Consider the following 22,593-nt stretch of genomic DNA (forward strand, 5'->3'; position numbering starts at 1 on the left):
CCCACCCTCTTTCCCTTGCTGGAGCCTGTTCCCAGCCCCGGCCCAAACCCCACCCCCAGCTGTGGCCCCAGCCTTGTCCCCAGGAGCGGCGCCAGGGTTTTTGGTGCCCTAGGCGGGGGTCCTTCCGCGCTCCCGGTCGGCGGCGGCAATTCTGCGGTGGGGGGGTCCTTCCGTGCTCCCGGTCTTCGGGGCACTTCGGTGGTGGGTCCCGGAGCGAGTGAAGGACCCGCCGCAGAATTGCCGCTGAAGACCCGGAGCACGGAAGGACCCCCCGCCGCCAATTGCCGATGACGGCGGCAAAATGCCGCCCCCCTAAATCCTGGTGCCCTAGGCAACCGCCTAGGTCGCCTAAATGGAAGCGCCGGCCCTGCTTGTCCCCCTTACCTCTATCCGCGTCGTCCCTGGGAGCCACAACCCCTCTCCCCGCCCTGGCGCGGGGGGAGGGGAGGAACGGGACGCAGACAGGGATAAAGGGGGCCAACCCTGAAAATTTTGAGGACCATTGCATTAAAGTCTAGGGGAATAAGATTTATTAAGGTACTCATAAATAAAATCAGCATCTCAATAAGACAGCCCTACAGACACCCTCCTTCTACACTATGAGAAATTTTATTCAAGTGAAAATATTTCAGGAAAAGCATTGATTTTTCTTAAGGGAGGGGACTAGGGTTTTTGTTTTCCCCCCTTCTTTTCCAGTCTTCCCTTTAATAGCTTCAGTAGATTTGGGACAAGTCCCCAGTGCACTAGTGCCATGTCCTGTTGCAGAGATGCTTTCAGCTGCTTATCTGTATGTTTGCTCTGCCTGAGTTGTGCTTGTCAACCTGTCATCCTTGCTCTAATTACTTCCTTTCCAGCTTATTCTGCAATCATCTTCACATACAAAGCTCCTTTTTCCTATTACAAATCCTCCACAGACCTCAGTGGAACTTATAATACCCAGGATGACATATTAAAAGCACAGCTCCAAAGATAAACTTCACTGTTTTCGGTAAATTGGAACCCCTCTCCTTGTCAACTTGATGGTTGGCTTTGGAACCATGTCTTTAAAAATGAGGGGCCTGTTTGTATTTTCACAACTGTGAATCTTTCATCCTTCTCCTTCTACTATGTAATTCTATTTGGTGTGGGGGGACAGGCCTCATTATTGATGCTTTTTCCTAAATGGGTTTCTAACATGCATTCCCTGATTCTGATGATACTGAAAATCCATAGCGCTGATCTGTAGTGCTAATTGCAGCTTGAAAATCCATTTGAAAAAAAGTAATTCAGGGTTCAAATGGCATGATAAAGACAATGAGAGCAAAAAAGAAAATGCTTTATTAGGCTATTATTGAATTAACAACGAAAAGATAAAGTGAGCACTTCAGCAAAGGAAAGAGAGCGGCAAATCTAGCAGAAATCTATACATTGCTCTATTTGCTGCTATATCAGCAAGCACAAACTTCCTCAATGCAAACAGAGCTCTGCACTTTCCCTCCAGAGCATTCCAACTCTCATTCCGTTTCTTGCAGTCTTCTGTTCCCCTTCACTAATCTTTGCATCCTTTTATAGAATTCCCACTTGGGCACCTAAAACATGTCTTACATCACAACCCTATGAACGCTCACACCACTTCAATAATGCTTTTGAACTTCGCTGATCATGCTGAATTAATGTTAGACTACAGTGTTCATGGCTCTGGCAACAAAATAATTCCTGTCCATTTGTCAGATATTTCATGAAATATATTAGACTCCCACATAATGCAATTTAGCTATTTTATGCATCATGTTCTTTACACAGATTGAACTTGTCTGCATAAAGACAGAGATTCCATAAGTTAACAGGCTCATCATGTGAAACCAGTGAACTCATATTTATACATCAAAATGACATGGAGTGGCATGCAGAGTAGGGAAGGCAGAAGCTGGGGCACGTTGTCTAAGAAAAACCAACCTTCATTTTCTGTGAGCTACCTTTAGTACTACAAGTTGGAAGTCGGGGTTTCCTCCACCCCCCACAGAAAAGCAGGACACTTAACACTCATGGAGTTTCTGGAATTGTCTTAAATTATTATAAATCTGCTTTAGTATCTGTTATGTGACAGCTCAAAATGTCATGTGACAATCACACCGATTCATTTAACACAGCTTTAACACCCAATAAATAATTAAACATAGCTATCTGTCTGAAAAACAAAAGAGAAAGCGACAGGAGATATGAGAAGCTCTTTGGGCAAGAGGACAGAGTTTAAATGACATCACAGCGTTATTTTATTTACTGCAAAATGTTTACTCTTTTCTGGACCCTCTTGTCTCTTGTAAGGGAAGCAAACAAATACAGGAACAGACTGTATGTCCTACCACTGAAAGAAATAAACACACAATTGATTCTTTTTTTTAAAGCAGAAGGCCAGATCCTCAGCTAGGATAGATCTGTGTATCTGCATTGTCTTCGATGAGCTCAGAATTTGGCCCACAATTCTTTATATTAAACACAACATTAGTGGAACTGATGTATGGGGGAAAACGTTTTGTTGTGAATTTGGCTTTTATTCTTGGGCAGGAGGAGTGTAGGTAATTGATGTCCTGGGGTCCTCGAGGGAGGCTGGCAAATGCTGGATACACAACTTTCTCCTGGTAGCCACTCTATAAAAGCCACTGGGGTCATGGTTGGAGGCACCTACTTGTACATGCCCTTCTGACAGAGATGTCTCATGTGTCTTTGTAGAGGGAAAGCTTTGTGAAGGACAGGAGAAATGGCAATTCCTAGAATGAAGATGTGGGAAGAACCTCAAAACCAAGGAGTGGGTTAATTTTTAAATTTTTAAAGTGGTTTTGGTCTATTTTTCATCCAATTGATGGTATTATATGGCCCCAAGTTAAGAACAGGTTTCAGCGGAGACCCAGGGTGGAAGAATCCATTTTCAAATGACATTGGGGAGGCAACAATATGGTGACTGGGGTCACCCTAGGCAACAACAATGCCACAGTGAAACATATGGCAAGAATAAACTCGAGTACTCTTTGGAGCGCCAAGAGAGATTAACCATACAAAAGGTAGAGATTAAATCATTTCTGGAGGAATGAAAGGAAAAATTCTTCAGGTCAGAACCTGATGGTTTTTAATGAAGCACTACATTTATCTGGCCATTTTCTCTAACTTAAACAAACTGAATTAAAATGGAGTGACATGTCATCCATTTTTTTTAAATTAAATTTTTATACCAATACCACGTCTGCTAAAATATTTGGAGTTTTCTCTAATACTTTTTGCCTGCAGGCTCAAATTTCTCATCTAGCAATCAGAACTAAAAGCAATGTAGGAATCTGGATAAAGCATTTAAAAACGACTTCTTAAAGACAGGCTATTAAAGCTTTCTGCAGGCCCACAAGATTTTCTTAGCAGATAATCTGTTTTTCTCGCAACAGATACAATTTGTCACACATTTTCAGTCTGATGATGTTTTCTGAAATACACAAAAAGTCCAGGAGGACTGGAAGCAAGCGGCTTGTATTGTTGAGGAAACTGGAAATGAGGAGGAAGATGGAATTGGACTTCAGATGCATGTGTCATCTGCCCCAATGAGCAGACTGTCTTGCTTGAACCTCATGTATTTGAGAAGCCAGAAGAGGAGAAAGACTACTTGCTGGAGGAAATAGAGCAGCTATGCTAGTTTATGAATGGCAGCCAGGAGCATGCCCATTACATTAGAATATTGCACCACTGAAAAAATGTTATAATGACTGCTGATTTCCGTTTTCCTTTAATTTACTTCATTGAAAGCTGACAGATTGATTGCTTAGCATGGTTATTAACTTTTACGATTCCAGCAGCTGTCTTGGACCATTATGTAAGTTAGAAACTCAGCACACACTTAAAAAAATAAAATAAAATAAAAATTGTAACTTACCCAGTAAGAAAATGCTATAATGACTGCAACTGAGTGCAGAGCATAATGGATGGGATTGACATTTCTAAACAATGGGATCATTGTCAGAGTGTTGATGTGTCTAGACCAAAGAGAGTCCATCTAAGCACACATAATGGGAACCATTTTGCAGAATTACCTATCCATCTTGATAAATTATTAACAGGCCTAGCTACTGATGGTGAGAATAGCATGTCTCCTCTGTTTACAAATGCTGTGGTAACCTGAGCCTTGGGGTTTAACTAAATCTGATTTAGTGGACTTGAACCTCAGAAGCAAGGCGTTAGACATCTGTTTCTGTAACTCTGAAGGTCTTTAGTATTCTCAGCTGTTCATTCTTTTGCTTTTTCAGATGTCACAAGAATTCTAACAAGCAAGTTCACAGAGGGCAAAGGAGCATCACTGAATTGTACACATTCATACAGGCTGCTTCCTGAATGACTGGTAACTGCTTTGCATTAAACAACCAATATGGGAAGATTTGTATTTCCTCATGGGTTTTACACCTCCTTCTCACCTCATTTTTCTTTTACTTTTGATTATTACATAAATTGACTTCTTTCCTCCCTCCCTCCCTCATTTTCTTGTCAGGTGACTTGAGGGTGGATTCTCTTCATTCTGCAGAAGGAATAATTTGACATATTGCATGCAATGAAATAAGCAACATGTCAGGGGAAAAAACAAAACTAAACACTTATGAAGACCCTGGGGGAAAACGTATGTCTACTGTGAAGTATTCCCAACAGATATCATTAAACTGTACAATACTAATCTTTTTTATGAGCCTTGGCAAAGTGAACTGTGCTTTTTAAAAAAACCAAACAAACATTTTGTTAGATTAAGATCTTATCTAAATCTTAGATTTCACAATAGGTCTAGGGAGGGCTGGTCACTCAGAAGCTGCAATGGAGTTTTGATCACAGTGGGAAATGTGGAAATGGAATGCGGGTGGGGGGAAGGAGACCAGCTCCATTGCAATTGGCATTAATCCTTCACTTCATTATTAATTCACTAATGATCATAATTAATTTATCTGGCATTAATGCAGCTGTCATCTGCATTTCCACTCAGTGTCCTGGATAAAAGTGAAAGCTTTTCTGTGAGGCAATCCACCTTAAAGTGTTGGGGCCAGATCATCAGTTGGTTTTCATTAGAGCTATACCGATTTACACCAGCTGAAGATATGACCCATACTGTGCACAAATTACTTGCTCAAATCAATGATGGCTTTAAAAATGGTTTAAAAAATCATGGAGGTGAAGGTGTGGAACCAAACACAATCAGCTATAGAATAAGCACAGGAAAAAACACACTCTAAAAAAACCTCTCTTTTCTTCACAAAATTTTCCAGAGCTTCTTTGATTCAAGAGCTTCTGTGTGTGTGCTCACTATGGGCTAAATACTTGTCCAGTTTGCACAGCAAACATCTTCCCTTGTGCAAACTACCTATAACACAGCTGGCAGCGCAGGATGGGAAGAAGGCTCCAGAGAAGTGGTTCTCAACCTATTTATCATTGTGGGCCGCACATGCAGCCCACAATGTGTTACATGGGCCGCAGATTGAGAACCACAGTTCTCTCCCCAGTCCCCGATGCCCAGCACCCCCCACCCGGAGATCCCTCCACAAAGCAGGGCCAGGAGCGGAGCCCTGGGCGCGGGGCTGGGTGGCCAGACTTTGCACCCCGCCATGTGGAGCAGGGCAGCTGACTGCTGCCACGCAGAGGCCGGGCAGTCAGCAGCCGGGACCTGAATTCCGCCACGCGTGGTCTTTCACATGCGCAGAGCTGGGCAGGGCCAGGCAGCCTAAAACCTGGGGGTGCTGCAGCACCCCCACAAACCTCTAGTTCCCAGCGCCTCCCACTGCCTCACAGCCCAGAGCGCCTCTGCTCCACACAACCCCTACCCCACTGTGGCACTCAACAGCCTCCTGCTGGCAGGAGCGCTCCAGCAGGCTGCCAGATGCTGTCTTCCCTTGGTCTACCTCGCCCCCTTTCAGACCAGAGCGGCAAATTTTGAATTTTTTTAGCACACAGTTGGGCTGCAGCTGTGTGTGCTAACTGGGCCATAGGTTGAGAACCGCTGCTCTAGAGATCCCATTTGTGCAGTAGGGTGGGTGGGTGGGTGTGAGAAGTAGTAGGGAATCAGAATATTATATTCTTGGCTCTACTCCCCAGCACACCAGCTAGTGTAGCTGTGTTACTGGGCCACTAGAGACTGCACGTTTGTATTGGGTCTACACTTGGCCAAGTTTATTCCCTCCTGCAGCAGCAGGAAAAAAATGGAAAGGAGATTTTGACTCAGAGAAGGGACACAGTCAGAGTCATTCCCCTTTGCCTGCTCCAGGGGCAGTGCAAGAATGTATTTTCCTTGCTCAGCATAGGTGATGTTAGTCATCAAATTGTTGCCTAATCTGTTGACTGTGTATTAATGATATTGATTACTTTAACATCTCCAACTGACAAATTAACACTTTGAGGTTTGGTAGGGTCTAGTCCCGGATCAGGCCCCATGATAGAATTACGGTTAAATTAGGAACCCCGATGTGCACGGTTGCAACACTCACACTTGGAAAGTACCTTCCCGTATTTGCAGTCATTTTATTAACACAGTTGGTGAAGTTACAAACACTCCAATGCTGCAAGGTAGATAGTGATCATACAGAATGAGTGTTTGAGCATCAAAATGCTCACACCATCCCTTGCAAAAAGACCTGAAGTGTTACTGTCCATCCTCTCCGTGACCAGCGGTCGCCATCCTGGCATCTCCCCAGGTACGCAGGCCAGGGTAGAGCTTTTATAAGGTATTATGCTGATATCACTATACCTAATACGTATTCAGTAGGGGTTTCAGCCCCTTTTTCTTATTTGAACTTCCACACCCTACTAATGTTAGGGGTGCCCTTCTCCGACAGGCTACTAGGCCTTTTATATCAAGCTTATTAGCATATAAGCCAATTAGTTACCATGGCATTTTTGTGGTAGGATGTCTGCTGATGTTCCTAAGTAGTATCAGCTGGTTTCTTGTAGTTACCTCTCAGCAGTTTAGTCTGTCTTTGGTTATCTTATGATCTATGGTTACTCTTGGTTAGCTGCTTATACTAAGGTTTATTAGCCCTTGTTTAGTTTAGCTAAGGTATTGTCTTACAGTTCTGGAGGCTTGTTAAGACTGAAATGTAATACGCCTACTCATACCTATGTCTTACCTAACAGATACCTATGCCGACAGGCTTCTAAATATTATTCTCTCTACTCATGCCAGTTCTGCTCATTGCCCATCAATATGTGTGCAGCCGTATAAGGGAAGCAGGATTTGGCTCCTTTTCTAATTCTGACACCTTATACACAGCAAACACAAAGTGTATGCACCACGTCAATCCCACCCAACTGGTGCTTTGAGTGTTTAAGGAGATTCAAGTGGTGCATAGGTCTCATGCTGGCCTTCTGCCTGAGGATGAAATTCACTCGTAAACCCACAAGGGTATCGTGAATTGAAATGCCAGAACTTGCAATTGTCATTGAGCAGGCAATGATTGGTCTTACTGTTACTGCTGCTCGTACAGGGTAGTTCTACTTTGAAGAGTCACTCTGTAACAATGGCATTGTGGCATTCCATGCGTATTGCCTCCAACAGTCAGACGGAGTCCAGAAATAATACACAATTTGTAAGAAGGACAATATAGTTTTGTCTTAAATATATGTATAGCACCCCAAGCAGGTGACTGAATCCATTCTCGAGAAAGAAGGTAGAAGTTTTCCATTGTCTCTTTTCAGAGTGACTATTTTCGAGGGTAATGTTACTACAGTTCAACTTGACAAAGGAAATTCTGCACAGATTGACAGCTAGGGTATGGAGATCTGTACTGTCATTTTTTCAGGAGTGAGAGATTTCTAGGATGAGGTCAAGAAACTGGCTTATCCACAAAACTGCTAAGTAAGTAAGCCACTTGAAAGAGTGACCATAGTAATTTACTCTCAATCCAGAAACATGATTTAGAGGGGAGGTATTTTTGCAACAGCCCATCCACATTTAGGAGCCAAAAGAACACTCCAACATTTTAACAGCAAATGGAAAATGGACAAGAGATGAGTGGAAAATTTGGAAGAAAACTGGCTAAGTAAATTTTTAAGCATTTTTTAAAAAATGGCAAAAAGTAGCAATTTTCTTTACCACAAAGTTGCTGGCGAAAGCTGTTTTATAATTGCGATATAGGCATTTTCACCACATTGTACATCACATCAGAGGCAAACAGGTCAGAGGAAAATTATCACATGCTTAAATCTGTCATTTACGATGTGACTCAACTGTGTGTTTATTTGTGGCAGTGGCCAGAGAGGAAAATATGATCAAAAACATTTGGCAAAATAATCCGCACTTGTTTTCCAACTTCTGCTTGAATGCACAAATCTCGAAGACATTAGAGTAGACTGCTTGTTGTGGGGATTTTTCTTGTGTATTGTTGTTGCTTTGTTAAGTTAAGTAGGAAGAAGATGGAAGCGAACACTGGATCCTTCAGAGGATCAGTATTGGTAATAAGACTTGGAAGCTTTCACCTTTAAGTCATTTGTTCAAATACAGCACAAGATCATAATCTGCAATGATTGTTCCCTGCCCATTATGAACTGTGCTGGTAGTCTCAGTCCAGCAAATTGCTTAAGTACACGCCTAACTTTAGACACATGGACTAGTCTAATTTATTTCACATGCTGGAAGTTAGACACGTGCTTCAGCACCTTGCTGAATCAGGACCCTAATGCACATTACAATCACAAATGGCATGCCCTATATCATCAACAAAAAGGCCAAATACCAAAGGAGCATGGAAGTCAAAATACTCTTGTATCTCTGGAGACAGTCGCTCCAGGTCAAGCTTGAGACATGTTGATGGATTGTTTTGACTGTTCCGCAGAAAACAGAAGTTTTCAGTCTTCAGGACCTTTGCTATGGTACGTTCACAAGCATTAAATTAAGTGAAGCCCTAGATGGAACATAGCATTATCGATGGAGCTGATAGTCCAACACTTTTCGTTATGGGATCCTGTTTTCAGTTACTTATAACTTTGCCAAATTTTAATGGTTCAGTTTGACATTCTCCATGCCAGGTGTCTGCCTTACCCCAATTTATTTTTTTAAGTTTCAGTTAAGACAGTTCAGCCATTTCTAAACTGAAGATTAGGGAAAAACATGCTGCTTTGCCCATGTTAAAAAAAAATTCTCACAGCGGTTTTGTAGAGCAGCTCTGGCACTCCAATGCTTTGGAGCAGTAACTTAAAATTTGGCAGGGGAGGATGGCCTGTGTGCCAGGGATGTGCCTTTTACTGTTTCCATGGAAAAAATGCCCAAGTTTGCCCAAGTTATGAACTCTCAAAAAAAATCTGTTTGCACATACTCCGTAGAGACATGTTAGAATTTGGCAGATAAATTCTCCCCACAGGATAACAGCTTACTACTGCGACCAGTTACTCCATTAATTCAAGTTGCAGAAGTCCTCGCCATAGAAATAAAGATCTGAACCCTGCTGTTAATGGGAATCAGCGAGGTCTAAGATGATAAAATTTGCTTTTTCCAGTATTTTATATATAATATAAAACTTAGGAAATTACATTATAAGTAACCTAAAAGAATGTTTAGGTTGCAAAGTCAAGCATTCAAAAGTTAAGAAGTGCCAGAATTAGGATTGTCTTACCTCGGCCCCCCTGTGTGTATGCATTATTGTACAGTCTTTAATTACATGATCACATACTATTTTTTCCACAGGACCTCTTTCTCATTCAGTGGCTACAGAGACTTAATTCTAGCATTTCCTAACTTCTGAGAGCTTGAATTTGCAACCTTAACATTCTTAAAATGTAGATTTTTTTTGACACAATTAGAGAGGCATAAAAGAACAGTAGTGATAGACGGGCAGCAATAAACAAATTATTCTTCCAAGGAATTTAAAGGGTGAAACAAGCCAGTGGGGTAGGAAAATAGAAAGCATTTTATGGAAGAACATGTTCCTTTCCTGCATTAAATGTAGGTCTAATAGATAGTAAAAGCAACCAGGAGAAGAAAGGATGAGGAAATAAGGAAGATGCCAATACCACATAAGCTAAGAAGGCAAAGGAAAATGCAAGTCCAGAGGACTAATATCCAGTGAGACTATGCATCCTAGAGAATTAGGATAGGAAAAAAAACCCCTACAAGCAGATTGTCTCCAAAAGTGCTGTTCTAAAGGGTCACATGATCACTGACACCCAAGGGCCAAAGAACCTAAAAAGAGAATAATCATCCATGGCTTTCCATTCTAATTCTCTCTCACTCCACAGGGGGAAAATAGGACAGCAGCAGGACAGTTAGCAGGGGAATGGACTAGATGACATCTCAAGGTCCCTTCCAGTCCTATGATTCTTTGTTGTTTGAAATGTTTAATTGGAAAGAAGGTAAGCACATGGGAACCTCTCTTTTAAAAAGGCACCCAAAAACTGTGTGGCAACAGTGGGATGGGAGGGAAAATCTGCACAACATGAAACAATCCATTAGTAATAAAGCTGGATGGGAGCAAGGCAAACAGGAAAATCTGAGGAAGGTAGGATTAGCAAATATACCAGGAATAGCCAGACCATGGCTCATGACCTGCATGTGGCTCTTTTACAATTAAAGTGCGGCTCCCGGAGCCCCCCACACTTCCCCATTCTCCACCTACTAGATTGCGTGGGGGAGTTCGGGGCTTCTGTCCTGCGGTGGGGTAGTGGGACTAGGGTCTTCTGCCCTGCAGCAGGATAGTGGGGCTAGGGGCTTCTGGCAGAGACAACTGGTGCCTGCTGAAAGTGGGAGGATACAATTTAAAGGTCCCTCCCCCCCCAACAGCTTTAGTCAACATCCCCCCCCACCCCCTGGGCACACCTTCCCTCATACTCTCTGGGGGCTCTCCCTTCAGCTCCCAGGTGTTAGCTCTGTGTGGAGGGGCAGCATCAAACAGCTGGGAGCTGTAGGGAGGGGCCTCCGCTTTAGCTCCTTGGAAAGAGGGAGCAGCAAAAGCAGCGGCTCTCCCTGGAGCTCCCAGCTGTTTGCCTCTACCCAAGGTGCAGCGCCCAGCTTGTTGGCTCCAGCAGCTGCCGTGCAGGGAGGGGTCCAGCAGCACCATGTGACCAAGCGGGGCCCGCAAACCCTGGCAAAAATCTGGATAAGGTGATGTCCAGCATAGATTAAAGCCTGTCACCCACCCACCCACCATTAAAAGAACAGTAAGCTTCAAAATCAAGCACTTAAGAGTTAGGAAATGCCAGAGTTACGGTTACCCATGTAACTTTCTACATATACAGGATGATGTGATAAAGTCTTTAAATGACATGACAACATACTATTTTTTCCCATAAGACCCCTGCCTCCTTCAAGTAAATGATAATAATTCAACAGTCAAAGGAGAAAGATTTTTAAGAAGTTTACAGAAAATTAATTTCCAAAAACGTAAAGACCCAAGAAACTATCATGCCTCAATTTTAAGGGGGATCCTGATGAATACAAACAAACAAACCAGAAAAGCTGTAACACAATATCCAAAGAAACATATGACCACTGATATTATAGGTGAGAGTCAAAAATACAACAATGGCTGTTTCCCCCCGCCACACCAGTTGGATAGGACCACTATGTGTCTATTGTCAAATGCCACACACACACACACACCTTTCAATCTTTCCTCCAAAGTCCTCTCCGACCCATTCCTCCACTGCTCTTGACAACTGCATTCTCCTCCTTCTTACCCAGGCTCATAAAAACCTTCATGTATTTGCCTCTTTCACCTTGGTATTCTTACTACATTCTGTTACTCCATCCTCTACAGCATCTCTAAAATTTGCCCCTTAATTTCTGACCATTTGAGGTCATTACTGTAGAATACTTTTACAAACAACAATATTGTACTATTTTAATGAGGGCTTCCTGAATGACCATCTCATGGATTTCTTCCCCCACGCGTATGCTCATTATGATCAAGAAATCAATTAGAACTGCTGCGCCTCTTCTGTTTATTAGGTGCCCTAGTTCATACAAGTTCCTTGTTACTACTTAGAAACACATGAGGGAAATGGATGTTATTTCCCTCTTTCATGTTTCATTGTCATCCCACAGGTTATTTTATTTACTCTTTCACATCCTCTTTGATAGATTCCTCAGGCCAAGATACTTTCATAGATCAAAGCAAGACTCTTCAGGCTGCGCCTAAATAAGTATGCAATCATCAACAGAATTGCAGCAAATTCTTTGGAAACTATATGTAGATTTTATTTTTTTATTGATTTACTTTTTGCTTCCTGCTAAACAAAGACCTGGGATAACAAAATGCAGAAAGAGGAACATTCCTGCTTGTAGATTAGATTAACTGAGCACATTTGGTGTGTTGGGGGTGGGGGGAAATCAATGCAAAGACGTCAATAATGTTATAAAAGGCTATATGTATTTATTTTCATTAAAAACAAGGAAATATCAAGTGTCAAAAATAGCTTTCTGATAAACTGCTTGTAGTGACCATGGTTACTCGAAAATCCCATCAGAAATAATAATATTAATGAATAACAACATCCAGAAATTTTTCAGTCATATCACACTATTTATTCTGACCCTCAAAATGTTCTTACTTAAATGCAATACACCCAAAAGATCTAAATCCCAGAGAACAGTGTAATGCTGGCAGACCAGGTGCCAGCTCATACCAAGGCCCTGTGCCTCACCGAAAACTGATACATTCATAGCTGGAAACCAGTATGGTTCACCTGTGTGTTAGCATTGTTAAAATAAATGTTAAATTGATAAAAATGTGTTTAGTACTTATGAATGGCTTGTACGATACTGCATGTATTAATCTCACTTATCTGTACCCTATGTCAGTGGTTCTCAACCTTTTCGGACTATTGTATCCCTTTCCAGAGTCTGAAGTCCAAGCCCCACCACCCAGGGCTGAAGCATGTAACTTAACTTCACAGGCAGGGCCGGCTCTAGGCACCAGCAAACCAAACATGTGCTTGGGGTGGCACATTTTCAGGGGCGGCATTCCGGCCATCTTTTTTTTTTTTTTTTTTGCTTCGGGCGGCAAAAGCCTAGAGCCAGCCCTGGCAGCAGCAGCGCATCGTGCATGGGGAGGCACGCTGGGGCTGCTGCGGTTTGCACTGTGGGGGAGCAGTGCCCGCACCTTGTGGCTGGGCTGGGCAGGCTCCGAGTGGGGGGCCACTCGGGCTGGGGCCCACCCCGCGGGGCACACAGAGCCGCCTGCAGGTGCCGCAGGGTGGCCACCCCCCAGTGCCGAAGCCAGGGCTGGGCGAAGCGGCCTGAGCCACCCAGGGACTGCGTCAGGGTGGTCAGAAGCAGCAGCAGGAGCGAGGCCATAGAGGGCGGGGCGCTGCCGTGCGGGGCCCGTGTCCCACTCTCCTGGGATCCGCTCCCTCTGGGGCTACCCTGCCCCGGCTCCTCAGCCCCCTGCCGAGGCGGTCCCCTGGCTCTGCCCTCCCGGGTCCGGCCGGTCCTGGAGGCGGGAGCCCTGGCTGGAGGGACCCTGGGCTGAGGCGCGGCCCGGGAGCCCAGCTGCTTACCCCGACCCTGCCAGCGCCGGACCGGCTGGAGGCGAGGGGGAAGTGGGTGGAGTCAGCACTGGTGGGGGGGAGCCCAGGGCTAGGGCAGCAGGGGGTGCAGGAAGAGGGAGCCCAGGGCTGGGGCGGCAGGGGGTGTGGGTGGGGGAGGGCACTGGTGGGAGGGGGTGGGAGCCCAGGGCTGGGCTGGGAAGCAGCCAAAATTTTTTTTGCTTGGGGCGGCAAGAAACCTAGAGCCGGCCTTGTTCACAGGGGCCCCTGTGGTGTAGGGCCCCAGCCAATTACCCTGCTTGACAACCCCTAACACCAGCCTTCCACTTGCTTCCCCCACTAAACCCATCTCCCGCAACCTTCCTGGGGCTCATAACCCCCAGGTTGAGAAATACTGTTCTAGATGAGTTGATGTACCCCCTGGAAGACCTCTGCATACTCCCGGGGTATGCATACCCCTGGTTGAGAACCACTGCCCCATGTTATAGAGCGATAGCAAATGTTTGCATTGCAAACCTCTATAATTGTATCACTCACCATACAGGAAATAATTAAAATAAAGTGTTCGTCCTGTACAAAAGAAGGCCTAATGAAAACAAATAAGCATCAAAGGACAGAGACCTTGTTGAGTGCATTCCTCACCCCCTCCAGGAAGGGGAGACCTGTGCATGAATTCATCCCATCAGCTTGGACTCTGAGTTGAAGAGGATAACAATCCCCGACAAGGAGAAACGTGGTTCCTTTTGGTGCATGGACTCTAAAGGGGCAAGAATAATTAGGCATAAGCAGAAGACCCTCAGCTGTTTTGGCTGGGTTAGCCCCAAAGGACATATACAGTCTGCTTATGATAGAAGTTTCTATTACTTTTTGAAACTCAAGACTCATACTAATTTTTGTGTGTGTGTGTGTGTTTTACCTGCTTTAACATTGTAAATAACTCTCTATTTCTGTTTCCTAGTTCATGAATCTTTAGGTAATTACTGGATTGGCTAAAGGTACTGTCTTTGGTTTGCAATCTAAGATATTATTGATCTGGGGTTAGTGACTGGTCCCTGGGGAGTGGGAGCAACCTGGGTAACAAGACAGACTGAATGCCTGAGGGGAATATTTGTGACCAGGGCTGGCTCTTGGCACCAGCGCTCCAAGCGTGTGCTTGGGGCGGCACTTTCCAAGGGGCGGCACTCCGGCTCCTTTTTTTTTTTGCTTGGTGAGCTGCGGCGGGGGGGGGCGCGGGGAGGGCCGCGGGAAGTAACCAGGGGGGGGGGGCAGAGGAACCACTCCCCCCCAGCTCACCTCCACTCCACTGCCGCCTGCTCCCCCAAGCGCACCGCCGCTCCGCTTCTACCCCGTCCCTCCCAGGCTTGCCGCGTGAATCAGCTGTTTTGCGGCAAGCCTGCGACGGAGGGGGGAGAAGCGGAGCGGCAGAGGCGTGCTCAGGGGAGCAGGCGGAGCAGACGTGAGCTGCGGCGGTGGGGGGCGCAGGGAGGGCCGCAGGAAGTAACCGTGGGGGGGGAGGCAGAGGAACCGCTCCCCCTCCAGCTCACCTCCGCCTCCTCCCCCAAGCGCGCTGCCGCTCCGCTTCTCCCCCCTCCCTCTCACCCAGGCAAGCCTGGGAGGGAGGGGTAGGAGGGGAAATGCGGCACGCCCGGGGGAGGAGGCGGGGCCGGGGATTTGGGGAAGGGATTGGAATGGGGCGGGGAAGGGGTGGGGTTGGGGCAGGGCCAGGAGTGGGGGGCACAGGAAAATTTTTTTTTGCTTGGGGTGGCAAAAAACTTGGAGCCGGCCCTGTTTGTGACTCCACGGTAAGACTATCATAGTGCTTTAGGCGTTCACACTTTTTACTGGGTTGGTGAAATCTGATTATACCACATAGAACCAGTTTGGGGTTTTGCTCTGCTTCTTGACAGTTTGCCCTGAGGTTGACACTCATGGTTGTGAGCCACTCCAGACAGCATGACAAACAGATATTGCAGTCTGAATCTTTCCTTCTCCTCAAACACAGTACTGTACTGAACAGAACACCAGACATGAAATTAATTATGGTGTAAACTGCTTTTTACCTTAACCGAGCCAGTTTACACCAGCTGAGGACCTGACCCAGAGTGCTTAGAGTTTCCTCTCCAATCGGCTTATGTATTAGCTATGCCTCATGGCAGCAGTCAGAGGCACTATGGCTTATCACCCACTATGTGGCTTATCACCCACTTTATTTAGCCAAATTCTTAAGCCACACCAATGTGAATCCAGAGTAACTGAGAGCAGAATTTGGCCCTCGGATTTTAATCAGTCTGTACTTGGGCAAATTCCCAGTCTTCTTTTTTCGCTCATGCTTTACAATGTCTTCAAGAAAATCAACTATGTTTTCCTCTTTAAAAGGGTGTTAATTTCAAAACAAAGTGATGACAGTTTACATGTCAACACTGTTGACTATTTCACTACTTCTCATTTTAGCAGAAGCATCTAGTTTATCTCAGAGTCCCAAATTGTTTCCCACACCTTCCTTTGTGGGAAAAGTCCCAGCAGCCCCTCCACCCCGCAGCTGCCAAAGGGTCTGACTTTCCCCTGATAATGCAGTTATCCATTTTCAATATAAAAAAATTTCAGCACATTGAATATTAAACACCTAGAGACAGTAGAACATAAATAACACAAGGAACTTTGGACCGATTGTATTATTCATATTTAATATAATCAATACTTCCCTTCTACCTTCTTAGATCAAGCTGCTACAGAATCTCTATTCTGCTACCTTAAGGGCCTTGTTGCAGAATTTAAGGAAAGCTTGCTATGGAGAACGTGATGCCTTGAGTATCATAGGTGATCTAGTCAACATTTGTTTGGTTATTTTGGGGAACTATATTTTCAAGAGGCGTTAATGATTTTGGGTGCTTCCCTTTTAGGATGTGTAGCCTGAGAAACCTGAAATGATTTTGCCCTCTGAAAATTAGGCCCTTTTTTAAAGGTGTCAAATTGGGCACCCCAAAACTGAGGTATGCAAAATCTAGTCACTTTTGAAAATTTAGGTCTTGGCTCTTCACATTTCATCATTAGAAAGTATCCTAAGGGACTCCCAGATAGTCTGCTGACATCATACATTTTAAAGCATCATTTGCCTTACACACTAAACACAGATGGACAGAAATATTTATTATCCATTCACTGAGTTTAAAAAAAAATCAGTTTCACATAAATTAGTGACTAAAGTTACTTGAAAAATAATGTGAACGAGATATCTTTTATTCATAACATTTTACACCATACAGACCAAAGAATGGTTTTAGCAGATTTTTTGACAGGAAAGCAGGAACTGAGACAGAACACATCAATAAACATTAATAAAGTCTGAATGCATCAACTCAAAGTCTTTGATCTTAAAAAGATTTTAGGCTTTGCTGTTCGCATGTTTGTGAGCTCAGAAGGTACAGGGAGAGGTTACAGAGACAGCAAAACACTGAAATAGAAAGAACTATATGTATTTTGCTTCAACAGTTCAACAACCCCGTTACTATCACATCACATATATTTTTGTTAAGGATTGCAAAATACAACCACACTGTCAGCAAGTCACTGAGGATTGGCACTCTGACACTATGGTGATGAGTACCAATATAAGAATTTAGACAGATATTGCTCTTAGTTGCTACTCATTTCCTGACACAGCATTTAATTTTCATTATGATTATCCTAATAATAAATAGTTGGTTTTATAGCACACTTGCCAAAGCACTTGGGGAAGGGGGGAGAAAGGCACTGTGCAACAGAATAAATATAAAAATAATGTAATGAAAGAAGAATATTCTTTGAAATTCAAAATCAGAGGGAGATGATGCACAATTTAGTATTTGAGGTTTATTGTGAGGAGGATGAGATCATCAAGATTTTCTAGATTATGGAGAATCTTTAATTTGGTAACATTAAAGTTACAGTATTAGATGTGCACTCTGGGTGAATTCTTAGCAGTGGGCCACACATAACAACTTGCTCTTTCTGCCAGCCTCACACCCCTGCCTCTGCCAGATAGAGAGGCTCTCTCTTCTAGCTGTAACTTTCTTCTGCAACATTGTAATAGGGCAACGACTCACCCTGCGGCGTCTCCTGCTGGTCATCCAGGGAATTAGCTCACCAGCCTTTGGAGCGCCCTCTGCAGCCCGAGTCTCACCTGTCACTGGCCTTGTGTTCCTCCCAGACCCCGGTGCCCCTTTCCCTTGGGTGCTGCCCCCTGGCAGTACCCCTTCAGCTCCCTGGGTCTCCCCTCCCAGGGGAACCCCCAACCCCCTATCCCCACCCCGCCTCAGTCTTGGGCTACTGCCAGTCACCATCTAGCCACGCTCACTCGGGCGGACTGCAGTGTAAAAGCCACTCATCATAGGCAAGGGGGGGTTGGACCTGCTGTCTTTGCCTACCCTTGGGCTGCCCTTCTGCAACCTCAGTACCTTTCCGGCCTTTATCAAGGCCTGCAGCCTGGGGAGTTTCCAGGCTGGAGCTCCCCAGCTCCTCTAGCCTTTCCCCAGCCCTGCTCCACTGAGGTACCCTGCTCAGCTCCCAGCAGCCAGGCCCTCCTCTCTCCGCAGGCTAGAGAGAGACTCTCTTTGAGCTCCTGGCCCACTGCCCTCTTATAAGGGCCAGCTGGGCCCTGATTGGGGGGTGGCCTCAGCTGTGGCTGTTTCCCCTTTCAGCCCAGGCTTGCTGCTTACCCCAACAGCAGCCCTCTCGCAGCCTCAGCCCCTTCCCCAGGCTACTTTTAGCCCTTCAGGGCAGGAGCGGGTGACCACCCCGCTACAAACATCCATTCACTGGCATAAAGGCATAATGAGAACTGCTTTTCCTTTCTCTTTAGATATGAAGAACTCCTCATCTTCAGCATGTTTATACATTGTTAGTACATGCCAGCACAGGCATCCCTCTTTGTCAAGGAGTCGGTGTTCCACAGTCAGCTTCAAAGGGACTCTGTGTAGTCTGACAGAGCGACTACAGCAGGGGTTTTTTTGTTTTTGTTTTTATTTTTCTGGAATAAGCTTTATCTCAAGGATCTGAACACGTCTGACTGTGGCTGACAGGGCCATCTGAAAAGAGAGGAGAAGAGGCAAGAAAAGCGGAAGCCTGATACCATTCATTGACTGTATTTCAGTCCTCTAAGGAGGTTGCTTTGTGGTCATTTACCTATTCCAATACAGCATTTCACTGTTTCACATGCATTGCAGATAGGTTCTCGGGGGCTGAAACACTGCTCTTCACTCTCAATGTAATCTTAAGATTTTTTTTTTTGGTATAGTATTGATATAGCATAGTAAAGATTAGACTAACGTTGATGCATTTTACATGCCATTGTCCCAGTACATTTTTTATGCTGCAGTTAAAAATGCAGGAACTCACTGATGAGCAAATGGTCACAGCATAGCCATCACATACTAAACTGCGTCTGTGATTCTGTAGAGATTGGTTTTTTTTTCAGACCCATCTATACTACATGCTTCTTGTTTCCTAATACGGTAGTTTATTTCTGACCTAGCACTGGTAGAAAAGTCTTCTGAATGCAAAGCTGTCCAATAGGCTGTTATTGCCATATTATCAATGATATATCACCACTCCACACATGTGAAGCCATTGTACATGCTTTTTTTGCATCACCATTGATTGTCAGATGGAAAGCTTCATGTGGCTATGAAACATTTTTCTTGGCAATCAATCTTCAGCAGGGAAAGCAATGTGATATTTCTCCTGTAGTGGTGAATTTATGGGAACCATCAGCAGGCAACAGCAGCTATGGCAGCGTCATGCAGCACACCAGTACTACATATTCCTAAACTAGATACATTGGTGATTATAGTACACTGCACTCACAGCATACGTTTCAGGTGATGTACGATGAAGATAAAGTACTTCACAGAAGAGAAGAGGGACTGAACAGGATTACTCAGAGAATATGCAGAGATTCAAGACGAAAAGACTATGAAAAGTAAATACTATTGTGGCATCTGATACTGAAAATATGCCTCCTTAATTATTTTTTTAAATGACAAGGACTTAAAACAGTGCTCTAATAGGCTTGGGGTGTTCAGGCAAACACGCTATCTTACTAGCAGGTGGTGATGCTTCTGGGAAAAGAATTAGCAGGTTCTGCTGACTCACTGAGGCAGATGACTTATTATTCCACCTGGATATAGGGGAGGCTCACTAGAGAGAGCATCTAGAATATGGGTTTAGCAGTACAGTTGTAGGAACCTAGGTTTGATTCTGCCTAGGGAGGAGGGTTGAACTGAACTTTATGTTATTGCTAATTTCGATGCTAATAAACCCATCCCTGGGAAAGGGGATGAGTTTTGACTCAACTTATAGGTTGTGGATTTTTTATATCTACAACCAGCTTTGGGACAGAAACCTGCGCACAAGCACTTTCCAACAAAATCTCAAAGCACTCGACAATATACATTTCAAACTACACAAAGAATCCAGAAAGCTCACCACTGGTCCATAGCCACCTTAGATGTGAAATTTGCAGGGCAAGTAACATTACACAGCTGGTCTGTGTGGGAAGTAAATACCATGTCTGTTTCAAATTGCAGGAGGATTACTAGATTGAATTTGGCAGAATTAATATTTTCTTGTTTTGTTACATTATTTCAGGTTTTCCATTCCCAGGGCTCATCTACATTAGAAAAATAACCCACTGGCTAACAATGGTTGTCAGCAATGGGTTTCTCCTGGTTTCTCCTCAACTGTTAAAGGGCTCCTGCAGACAAGACAAAGTTGTTGCCAATATTGCCATAGATAGCACAGCTCAGATAGTATCACAAGGTACCACACCTTCTCTAAATAGTCTGAAAACAGTTTTGTCTCATCTATGCTAGTGGATACATTGTTTTCCACACCAGTTGAAGTGTGTGTGTGTCCCATTACTGACAACCACTGCAAACAGTTTGTTTTCGTAGCACAGGAAGGGACTCTGGGAGCATGCCACACAGTATTTGTCTTTGTTGTTCCCCCCTCACAAATACTTCAGTGACTTGCTTACCATATATAAGCAGCAAAAGTAATGTAGGCAAAAAGTCTCAGTCTCCTTAGTCAGCTGGCCCTTAGTTGGTTTACCCTTCATGCCAAGATCTCAGATATTTTCTGTGATCAATGGAGGGAACAACCCTATTGCAACAATGAGATGTTCTGTTGCACTAGTGAGCACTCAGGGGAGGCTGGGAATATCTAATTCCTTCTAACTTGGGTCTTATCTACACTGAACATTTTTTCCTTAAAGTTTCTTGCCATTGCCATAACTGGCGGAAGAGCAGTGGAGACAGGGCACAGCGGGCCACCTATGTTTTAACCACAAAGTCATCTAGACCAGCCAGGGTTAGATCAGGTCTACTCTACCACAGTTAGGTTGACATACGTTGCCTTGCATTAACCTAGCTGTGCAAGTGTCTTCATTTAAATTTGGCTCCTGCCGATGTAAGTGCCCCTCTATGCCGATTTAGTAACACCACTTCCCCGAGTGGCATAGAGTCACGGTTGATATAATTAGGTCAACACAGTGACAGGGTAGACACTGCGATCCTTATGTCGACTGTTACTGGCTTTCAGAGCCATCCCACAATGCCCCACACTGTCAATACAGTTGATACAAGCACTTCTGATGAGGCCACGAACTGCCTACACAAGGAGCCAAGTGTGCAAACACACAAGCGATTTAAAAACTATGGCAGCTGTATGCCAACTTAAATTAGGCTGATATAATTTTGTAGTGTAGACATGGTCTTAATCAACCCTGTGGTTAAAAGACTGATGGCCAATCTACACTAGCTCTCCCACCATGGAGTGCAACTGGTGGTAGTAATGGTGGGAATATTTTTTAGAAAGGGTCTAATGTAGAGAAAGCCTGTGCTCAGACTCTGATGGCAGGGTTGAAAATGCAAAGTGAAGGACTTTCTGCTTTCCTTTTCCACCTTCTTGAATTTTAGCTCTTTGCATTCCCATGTTATTTTCAATCAAGTAAATGTGAGGCAGACAGTGACAAGACTCAGATGGGACCAAGTTGTTATGACAATCCTGGGGGGCCAGTTAGCCACAAATAACATTTGCCCCTTTTGGGGGAAGCATGTCCCATGGAGTGTGAAAAGGGTGCAATCTCTGTAGGCTCTGAGAGTTGGGACTGAACATCCCTGGGTATTTGGTGGAGGGAGGGAGGTACTTAGGGGGCATAAGGAACCAATGTGAGGGCTAAGGACAATCAACTCCAAAACAGTGTAAAAAAAAACAAACTTAGGATTGGAAACCATGCTCTCAGAGGACAATTGATTTCCTTTGTGCCACAGGAAGAAAATAGCCAGGCATAGTTCCTGCACCTCAAAATAGATTATATTTCCTTGTTACAGGTATCCTCCATTGCTTCACCAAAGAACTGAAAGCCCAAAGAGACCACAGTGAGTGAGATAACTTCCAGGGATCCTAATGATTGTGGGAAATGTTGCTTTTATTTTGTCTGCCAGTCATAGAAAAGGACGAGCGAGGAGAAATGTTTTCCTTTTTGGATCTTGAGACATACAAATTAATGTTAACTTACAACCAGCCAAATATTAATCCCATAGTTCCAAGATGGCCATTTTATCTCAATTTGAGCACAAGAATATCTGTAGTCATGAATTCAATGTTACATCACTATTGATTTCACTGGAGTTACACCGCCATAAAACAGTGATGAGTCAGCATCACAGCCCATCTAGATAATAAGATTACAGGAATGTCACCCTGTGTGTCACTCTGAAGCCTAAGATATCTGCTGAGTCAGTGTGAAGAGCTGGAAGCAGCTACAAGCATGGTGGAGAGCTCTTTTTGTTTAGGATATCACCTGGCTCAATCACCGCAGTGATTGGTGTTCTGCTACTGGCCTGTTTTTAAATTCTCAGCCATTTTCAGCATTTGTTTTTTGTTTTTAAAAAACAACAAATGCTGAAAATGGCTGAGAATTTAAAAACAGGCCAGTAACAGAAACAAAAAACAAAAAAGCAAACAAACCACACACACAACTTTATGAGTTATACCCACATAACAGCACAGGCTTCCAGCTACTGCTGAGATGTAATTGATTTTACTCCTACTCCGAACCATTACCTATATTTACATTCATATGATTTATACACA

This window comes from Terrapene carolina, unplaced genomic scaffold (genome assembly GCF_002925995.2).
Source record: "Terrapene carolina triunguis isolate 2854851 unplaced genomic scaffold, T_m_triunguis-2.0 Scaffold23, whole genome shotgun sequence".
Taxonomy (NCBI): domain Eukaryota; kingdom Metazoa; phylum Chordata; order Testudines; family Emydidae; genus Terrapene; species Terrapene triunguis.